Source organism: Coffea eugenioides, chromosome 3 (assembly GCF_003713205.1).
Source record: "Coffea eugenioides isolate CCC68of chromosome 3, Ceug_1.0, whole genome shotgun sequence".
Classification (NCBI taxonomy): Eukaryota; Viridiplantae; Streptophyta; class Magnoliopsida; order Gentianales; family Rubiaceae; genus Coffea; species Coffea eugenioides.
The window spans coordinates 41177364-41186222 of NC_040037.1; the positions used below are offsets into that span (position 1 = coordinate 41177364).

Consider the following 8859-nt stretch of genomic DNA (forward strand, 5'->3'; position numbering starts at 1 on the left):
CGACAAAAAAAAAAGACTATTATTTGTTTCAATAATATTCAATCCTTAATTGGAAACTGAAAATATTATTAACATATATATATATATCTTCTCACCTATTTTTGTTCTCACATGTAATGCTCAACAAACTGCATCTAGCACACATATCTAGTATGAAGTATGAAAATATAAAAAAAAAAATTAACAGAATTCTAAGTTAATTAAGGGTCGTTTTCATAAATGTCATGCTGTCTATCGGCCAAAAAATGTAGTGATGTATGCAAAGGTTGTCCTAATTTGTCACGGGAAATGTAGCGGCTCGTTCTTAAGGCCCACTGATGGCAATTTTCTGTTTTTATCAGGAGTTATTGAATTCGTAGCTACTTTTTTTTTTTTTTTTTTGAATTGAAGAAGAGGTTTCTACAATTAAAATAGATCTAAACTCTCAACTGAGTAGTTTTCTATGGAAGAAGGCTGCTTTGATTATACTTATTTTCACATATGAGTATATCAATTGTATCTAGGAAAGGATCGATTAGGTGGTACAGAGACAGAGAGTAAAAGTGAGACGTTCCGGATTCAAAACCTCCACTTATATCTTACCAAAAAAAAACAAAAGTACATCAGTTTTAGCCCTAATTTGTCACGGGAAATGCAGCGGCTCGTTCTTAAGGTCCACTCATGACAATTTTCTGTTTTTGTGGGGATTGAGGAATTCTTGAATTCGTTGCTCTTTTTTTTTTTTTTTTGAATTAAAGAAAAGATTTCTCCAATTAAAATAGGTCTAGACTCTCAAGTGAGTTGTTTTCTAGGGAACAAGGCTACGTTGATTATACTTATTTTTTGTCTCTGAAGATTCAGTGTCAACCTGTCTTCTTCAGGTGGTCCTTAAGAGCTGCAATTTTCCATTTTTCTTAGTATAAGCTTTTCATTGTTGCTTCATTTTTGTTAATCCAGCCTTCTTCTTAATTCCCTTTTGGAAATTAAGTCCAAATAAGTTTTCACGAGGAGCACTTTCAACTTTTTAGGCAGCCTTTGCATGACAAGAATTTACTTCATTATCAAATTAAGAGACGCTCGTGAAGTGACAAATTATTGTATTGGAATAAGCTCTAAGACAACTCACCTGTAGGTTAAAGCCACGTGCTTGCATGATTGTGGTTTTCATTATTTTATTTTCAAGAACATACAATGGACTTCATTACTTTTCAGCAAATATTTACAGATGTGCCCCCATCAAATGGAAATTCTTTTGATCATATGCATCCTTTTTTAAGAAAGACAAAACACAAAAATTTCACATTCATCATGAAAAGGCATATATGGAGTATGTTATCAGAGAGCATCAGCACCGAAGAGACAATTTGGACACATTATCAAGGTGGCTGCTTCTCCTCTGGCTCTTGTCACTTGACTATCAAATTGTACAACTGCAGAGTGCATATTATGGTTGATGCCTGTGTTTTGAAACTCGGACCGGGTTGTGACTCGGTCGAGATTAGGGATCAATGGGATCGACTAGAGGTTGATTCATCTAAAAATTGAATGATGTCATTGTGATGTCATAAATGTATTTAATTTTAGAAATTAATATACTATATAAAATTTCTAAAAATGTATTAATATGTTTGATGTTTTTAAGATATATTACAAGAAAATACAAATAAAGTAATATAATCAAGTAGGACTCTATACAATTTAAGGCGCATTCAACAAGTTTAGAATTAAATTGGTGTGCTTATTTGAAAAGTAGTACTAGAATTTAGGACTGTAGCTGTAAATTACAAAATGTTTCTAGATGTATTAACAATTTTCTAACACTCTAGGGAGCACAATAGAATAAATAAATTATTAGGGCATTTAAAGCTATTAAATAATGAAACCTAAATCTTGTGTTTTCTTATTTCTCTACAACTCTAAGGTTCTGTTTGATAAAACTGAATATGAATTCTGAAATCTAAATATTGAAATAGTTAATTTGCTGAATTTTAAGAAAGATGAAAATGATAAAATTATGACAGAGTAGAAAAAATGTGAGTATGGAGAAACTATGACAGTCAATAAATAGCTAGGGAGAAAAGAGAAGTATAAAATCGTTAGATAGAGAATATTAGATTATTTAATTAGATAAGGATTTTGAATGTAATTAACAAATAAAGGTAGATTTGGTAGATAATATAAGGTGATTGAAATAAATCTGTTGATTTTGATCAGAATTAAGCATTCAGTTACAATTCTTGTATTGAAAATAATACACACAAGTTTAGCACTATTTAACAAGTTCAGCAAATCAATTTTTATTTATCAAATATCCAAAACTTCTGAATATCTGAAAAGGTTTAGCACTTTTTCATGTTATCAAAATAAACCCTAAGTCGTCAATAAATTTCTCTCAATAGAATCACAATCGCGCAGACTCTCATACACATCCCCTGCAAAGGTAAGAAATCTTATCCCTCTTATTTAATGTCTTCCTCTCCCTCTCTTCTCTCTCTCTCTCTCTCTCTCTCTCTCTCATGGTGGTGTTGTGAGATGGAGGCCAAAGTGACAAACTCACACCATGGCTGGTGTTTGGTTGTATGATAGAGGATGAGACAAGTGAAAAGGGGAAAAAAATCAGCACAAAAGGAGGAGGAAAGAACAATCTGGATGGTTTGCTTCTTGTGATTAACAAAGTCAAAAGTGAAGCTTCGTTTAGACTAGTAAAGGGTTATTGGGATGGCCGGAGTCGGATCCATCTAAGAATCATGACAACATCATTATGATGTCATAAATATATTTAATTTTAGAAATAAATATACTTTGTAAAATTTCTAAAAACGTATTAATATGTGTGATGATTCTAAGATATATTACAAGAAAATACAAATAATATAATATAATCGAGTAGCACTCCATATAATTTAATGCGTATTCAACAAGTTTATAATTAAATTGGTGGGCTTATTTGAAAATTAGTACTAGAATTTAAGACTGTAGTTGTAAATTACAAAATATTTCTAGGTGTATTAACTAACACTCTAGGGGACAAAATAGAAGATTAAAAATTATTAGGGCTTTCAAAGCTACTATCAAATAATGAAACCTAAATCTTGTGTTTTCTTATTTCTCTTGCAAGTCCAAGTCCTCAGTAAGTTTCTCTCAACAGAATCACACATATCCCTTTCAAAGGTATGGAATCTTCTCTCTCTCATTTAATGTCTTCCTCTCCTCTTCTTTCTCTCTCCCTTTCTCTCTCTTCTAATTGATTTTAAGGATTTAGCTGGCATGCTGGTGTTGTGAGATGGAGGCCATGGTGACGAACTCACACCATGGCTGGTGTTTGGTTATATGATAGAGGATGAGATCAAGTGACAAGGGAAAAAAAAATCAGCACAAAAGGAGGAAAGAACAAAAATCTGGGTGGTTTGCTTCTTGTGACTAACACAGTCAAAAGTGAAGCTTCGTTTGGACCAGTAAATGGTTCGTTGGAGCTGTGTTTTTTCCCCTTAATGTAAGTAGAAGTATTCGATCTCCATCCTCCAATCATTCAAACTCATCCCTCTACCATTCGATTGTCAAAGAAAAAGAAGGAAAGGGTAAAAAAAAAAGAAAAAGAAAAATAAGAGTCAAAGAAGCAAAAAATGGGGAAACTTGACACCAAAGCCAATGTTGTTCTTATTTCATATTATTTTAACATGATGTTGGAATTTATCCTAGTGTTTGTCTCATGTCCAATAGTCAAAATATTCAAATGATCTTTTGTATCAGAAAGGCAGGAGCTAGGAATGTGATGACATTTAAAGAGTGCATGTAAAATAAACTAATTCCATGATGTTTAAGTGAGTAATTTAAGACTTTTAGTCCTTTTAAATTTTGTAAAATGTTATATATAAAGTTTGATGAGACTTACGGTGTTATAATTTTTGTCATCTTTTGAAGTTCTTATTTTGCTCTTACAAGAAAATATACAATGGTCAGACCTTATTTTTTTTTTAAAAAGATTATATTCTTTAAGGATTAATATTAGAAATTATAAATAATGTTAGTTACCATCAATACATACTGGTGGAACCAGAATTTCAACTTCGGGACTGGGCTAGGGGGTGTGGGGGGGGGGGGGGGTGGGATCATAGGGCGATAACATGTTATGACCTCGTGTCACTATATGGGGCGTTCATTAATTAAAAAAAAATCAGAGATCTTTATAACAGACTCACAATAAAATTATGATACTATATATAGTATATGTGTGTGTGTGTGTGTGTTATATTTGAAGTGTATCGAGTACCCTATTTTTTGCTCTAGCAACTCAATCCTCAAGCACTGCTTTATCTTTAACCCAATTTTCAGCTATCCTAAATTTATATGTACTATTTAAATTTCTTTTCCAAGACTGATTATAATTTTTTATTTGTTAATGAAGAAATACTAAATTGAAATATTTTATGTCCAGCATAAAGATTAAAGTCAAATACATTAAATTAGTTACTGTAAGATATAGCTCAAAATCTAAAATGATAGCTATTAAATATCTTTAAGAATTTTTACTCATAAATTAATTATACTAGAAAGCAAAGCACGTAATTAATAAACTAAAAATTATCAATTTTGGGGTGGCAAAAACTAAATAGTAGTGCAAAATAAAGATTCTCAAACATTTGGGGAGGCGGCTACCGCTCTCTGCCCCTCTTTGTTCCGCTACTGATCCTATATAACTACCAAAAAACTGTACATCTATATATTTATATTTTTATAAACTTCTTAACAAATTAGTTTTTAAAATGTAAAACTAACTCTTATTAAATTAAAATCAACAAATAATTATAATATTACAGATTAATCTTTTATACACTGACAATGCATACACTATTACCATTGAATGTATAATAACTAATCTGATTTTGAATTTGAAACTAAACTTTACATGTGTGTCATCCATTTAATAGTGATATTGTATACATTATCAGTGTATATATGGTTAATCCCAATTTTATTGTATGCACATACATAAAGTGTAACTTCATCACTATTCATACGTAAAATCTATATCTAATAATTTTATCCCTTGCAGAGCTAGTCAGTGGAAGAGAGGTACTTCCTTTACTTAGTTTAGGGGTGTAAACGAATACCTTAGTATTCAAACTTGCTTGATTAGTTTAACGAATTTGAAATTTTATTCAAAATTTTCTTGTTTACTTGCGAATCGAGTTTGAATGTTATTGAACATAAGACACTATTTAAATTTGGATTGAATAGTTGGTGAATCAAACTCGAACGAGTTTTTACCAAACCAAGTTCGATTCGAGTATTAAGTAGTTTAGTTCATTTTTCAATCCTAACTTAGTTGTAAGATCAACAATGAGAGTTAGACATTTTGTTGCAATTGACGCTCAAACAACAAATGTTTCGAGTAACTGCACATTGTTACATATCTCAGTTTCATATCAATTCTTAGTTTTATCTTGCCTAGACATAATCTATGCCCTTAGCACTAGTTTGTACATAATTTAAGATCAAGCTACCATAATTACTAGGTTTAGTGGCTTATTGTATCTTTATTATTACGCATAGGCCAAAGATGACTTGACTTATTGACTAAAATTGAGACCCCAAAACTTTGAGGTTTTAAATTAAAATCCTCCTCACTACTTAAATCTCACTTATCCCTTACTAAAAAGAAAAAAAAAAAGAAAAAGAAAAGATTTGACTACTAGGTGCCAATGGGTATCCCTTAAGAAGGGCTTCAGGTGTGCTTTCATATGATAGGTATTATTTAAATGTATTAACGATTGTCTCCTAGACACCTGTTAGCAACTTTTGAATTATTATTATTTTTTGTTTAACTTATTTTTTTACCCTCTCATCTCACCTCAATTCTTTCCCAATTCCCACCCACAACTACCAAGGTCCAAGATTTAAATCCTGGATCAAGCAGCAAAATCCAATGGGCCCTGGTGGCTGATGGTGCCGTCAGTTTCTCACTCTCTTCTCCCTATTTCTGGCCCAATATTTGCCAAACCAAAATCGTAAAGATGAGTAAACCAGTATCCTCTACTGAGACGATCAACAACATTATTGCCTCAATTGTTTACATCTTTTTTAGGTGTTTCCTCCAAATCTCATGGCCTCATTGTTTAGCACTTTTATGGGTGCTAATCTCCCCCGAGATCCACAACTCAGTGGACAATGGGCAGAGATTGCCTGCTGAGTTACTTATTCTTATCCTCCTATTTGTATATCGATTTATGCTGCACTGTTGGTAGATAATAAATTGTACACCGGTTCTAATTTCTTGACCTAAATGAGGAAACTTGATTCTTCCTAAGGCTATGTTTACAAATGGATCCCGGGCCTCTTCAATTGTCAGTCAATAGTAGACGAAATAATTAATATAGTACTATACGCTAACACAAATAAATATAGACCTATGTCTTCAGACTCGGACCGGGTATCAACTCGGTTGAGTTTAAGAGTCTAGCGTCAATAGTTTCTATCGGGGTTGAATCGGATGATGTCACTAATAAAAATTATTTAAAAATTAAAATGTTGTATGTAAAATACCTAAGAGCATGTTAATATTAATAAAGGTATATTCATATATATTTGATATTTCAAATATATTTAACAAGAAAGTGCAAAGAAATTAGAATGATCAAGTAGCAATTTATATTATTTAATGAACATTAACAAATTTAGAATTAAAATTATGGACTTGATTAAAAAATAACATCAAAATTTAGGAAAACATTTATAAAGTATGAAATATTTGAAGTATATTAATAATTTTAATAAGTTAGGGGTCAAAACATAATATTAAAAATGTTTGACCCTTTTAAAAAAAAGGCTTTGATTGAACCGGTTCTTCTGGTCAAACCCAATCAAATCCAATTTTTTAATGAATTTGACCGAGTTTTTACTCATCCAATTTTTTAGCATAATTCGGACCAAAAACTTGATCAATTTCGGTTCGATCCGAATTTAAAAACACAGTATTATAGACAATGAGACGGTAACGTGTGAAAATACAATAAATAGTATCACTTATTAATCGTCATGTCTTACACTCAATCTCATGTATCTAATTTCGAATTAACTTATCTCACACCATTGATTATTTTCTGCAGTAGTTACCAAACAACCTGATCTGTGTACATCTATATATAACATGTAATCCACCATAGCAACCTTCCCTATTATCCCAATTGCCATATGGCCTTGCATTATGGCATTTCTCCTCTTTCCCTCTGCTTTCTTCTCCTACTATTGCTTATCAGCACTCCATCCACAGCCAAAACATCTTTCCGGCCCAAAGCACCTATCCTCCCCGTGAGTCGTGACCAAAGACTCCTTCACACTTCAGTACACCACCCTTATTCACCAAAGGACACCCCTAGTCCTCGTAAAACTAACTGTTGACCTAGGTGGGGAATCGGTATGGGTGGATTGTGAAGAGGGCTACAAAAGCTCATCTTAGAAGAGTGTGAACTGCCGCTCAGCCCATTGTGTCCTGGCTAGAACTATTTCTTGTGGAGATAGCTGCTTTGTGAGTGGTCCTTCATAGTACTGCAACAAAAACGCATGCTATACATTTCCGGTTAATTTGGTCAACGGAACTTCCTACAGCGGTGGTGAGGCTGCTGAAGATGTTCTCTCAATTCAATCCACCACAGGGCAATCTGTTTTGGTTCCACACTTCGTCTTTACTTGTGTGCCTACATGGTTTCTTGGGAATAATCTAGCTAGAGGAGTTAAAGGAATGGCAGGGTCCAACGCAATTAGACTTCTAGTTTCCAAAGGAAATTTGCTATTTGTTTAAGCTCTTCGGTCAAAGCCAGTGGCTTTATAGTTTTCGGTGATTTGCCCAATAATCTTATGCTTCCCCATACCATTGATATCTCCAAGTCTTTGATTTACGTCCCATTGCTCTCGAATCCAATTGGTACTCGATATGGTGGACAAATAGTTTTCTCTGAGTACTTAATTGGGGTATCAGAGTCAATGGTAAAACTGCCATTGAACGCAACAGTGCTGTCCTTCGACAATGATGGCAATGGAGGAACTAAAATCAGCACAGTTGATCCTTATACTGTCTTAGAGACTTCCATTCCATTTACAAGGCTGTGAAAGCAGCTTTCATTAGAGAACTTCCCCCTAGTGTCACTGGAGTGACCCCAGTGGCACCTTTGGAGGCATGCTTCAGAGGCATTCCTAGCTCAAAAGTCGGTCCACAGGTACCTCCAATTGATCTTGTGCTCCATAAGAAAATTGTGCTGTGGAGGATTTCTGGTGCAAACTCGATGGTTTTGGATGTCATGCATCTTGGTTTCCTGGATTATGCTCGTTCTGCTTCTTTGCCGAAGACATCAATTGTCATTGGCGCGCATCCGAGTGAGGACAACTTACTACAGTTTTATCTCCCAAGATCAAGGGTAGCCTTTAGCTCTTCACTTTTGTTCCACAAGGCAACATGTGCCAGCTCCAATACTACCTCTCATGTTTGATATACTCAAGTCTGTGAACTTTCTGCCATGGATAGAGTTCTTCCTTCAACTGGATATCAAGGAAGTGGGAAAAAAAATCAAGGAAGTGGAGCTAGTTCTTTTAAGCAGCTCCATGAAAGTTTAGATTAGTTAGAATTCAGGGCTCTACGAAGGATGGGGTTGGGTTAGGACCTAGGAGCGTTTTCAATATGATTTCTTTATTTATTTGTACTTGTTCCTGATAAATGCTTTTTTCAGTTCCGAATACATAAAAAAGCCATCAAAATAATAACTAATTTAAGAATCAGGCACCAGTAATTTTTTCCCACCAGTGTATTTCCTAGTCTCATTTCCCAAAATCAGAAATCCCCTCTTCCCCTTCCCCCCCCCCCCCCCCCGGCCCCCCAAACAAGTTTCA

At 33.9% G+C, this 8859-nt stretch overlaps 1 pseudogene; it reads left to right on the forward strand.

The window, feature by feature from the left end:
- The first annotated feature begins 5993 nt into the window (after nucleotides 1-5993).
- LOC113766638 lies at nucleotides 5994-8462 on the forward strand (annotated as a pseudogene).
- The last annotated feature ends 397 nt before the right edge of the window (nucleotides 8463-8859 follow it).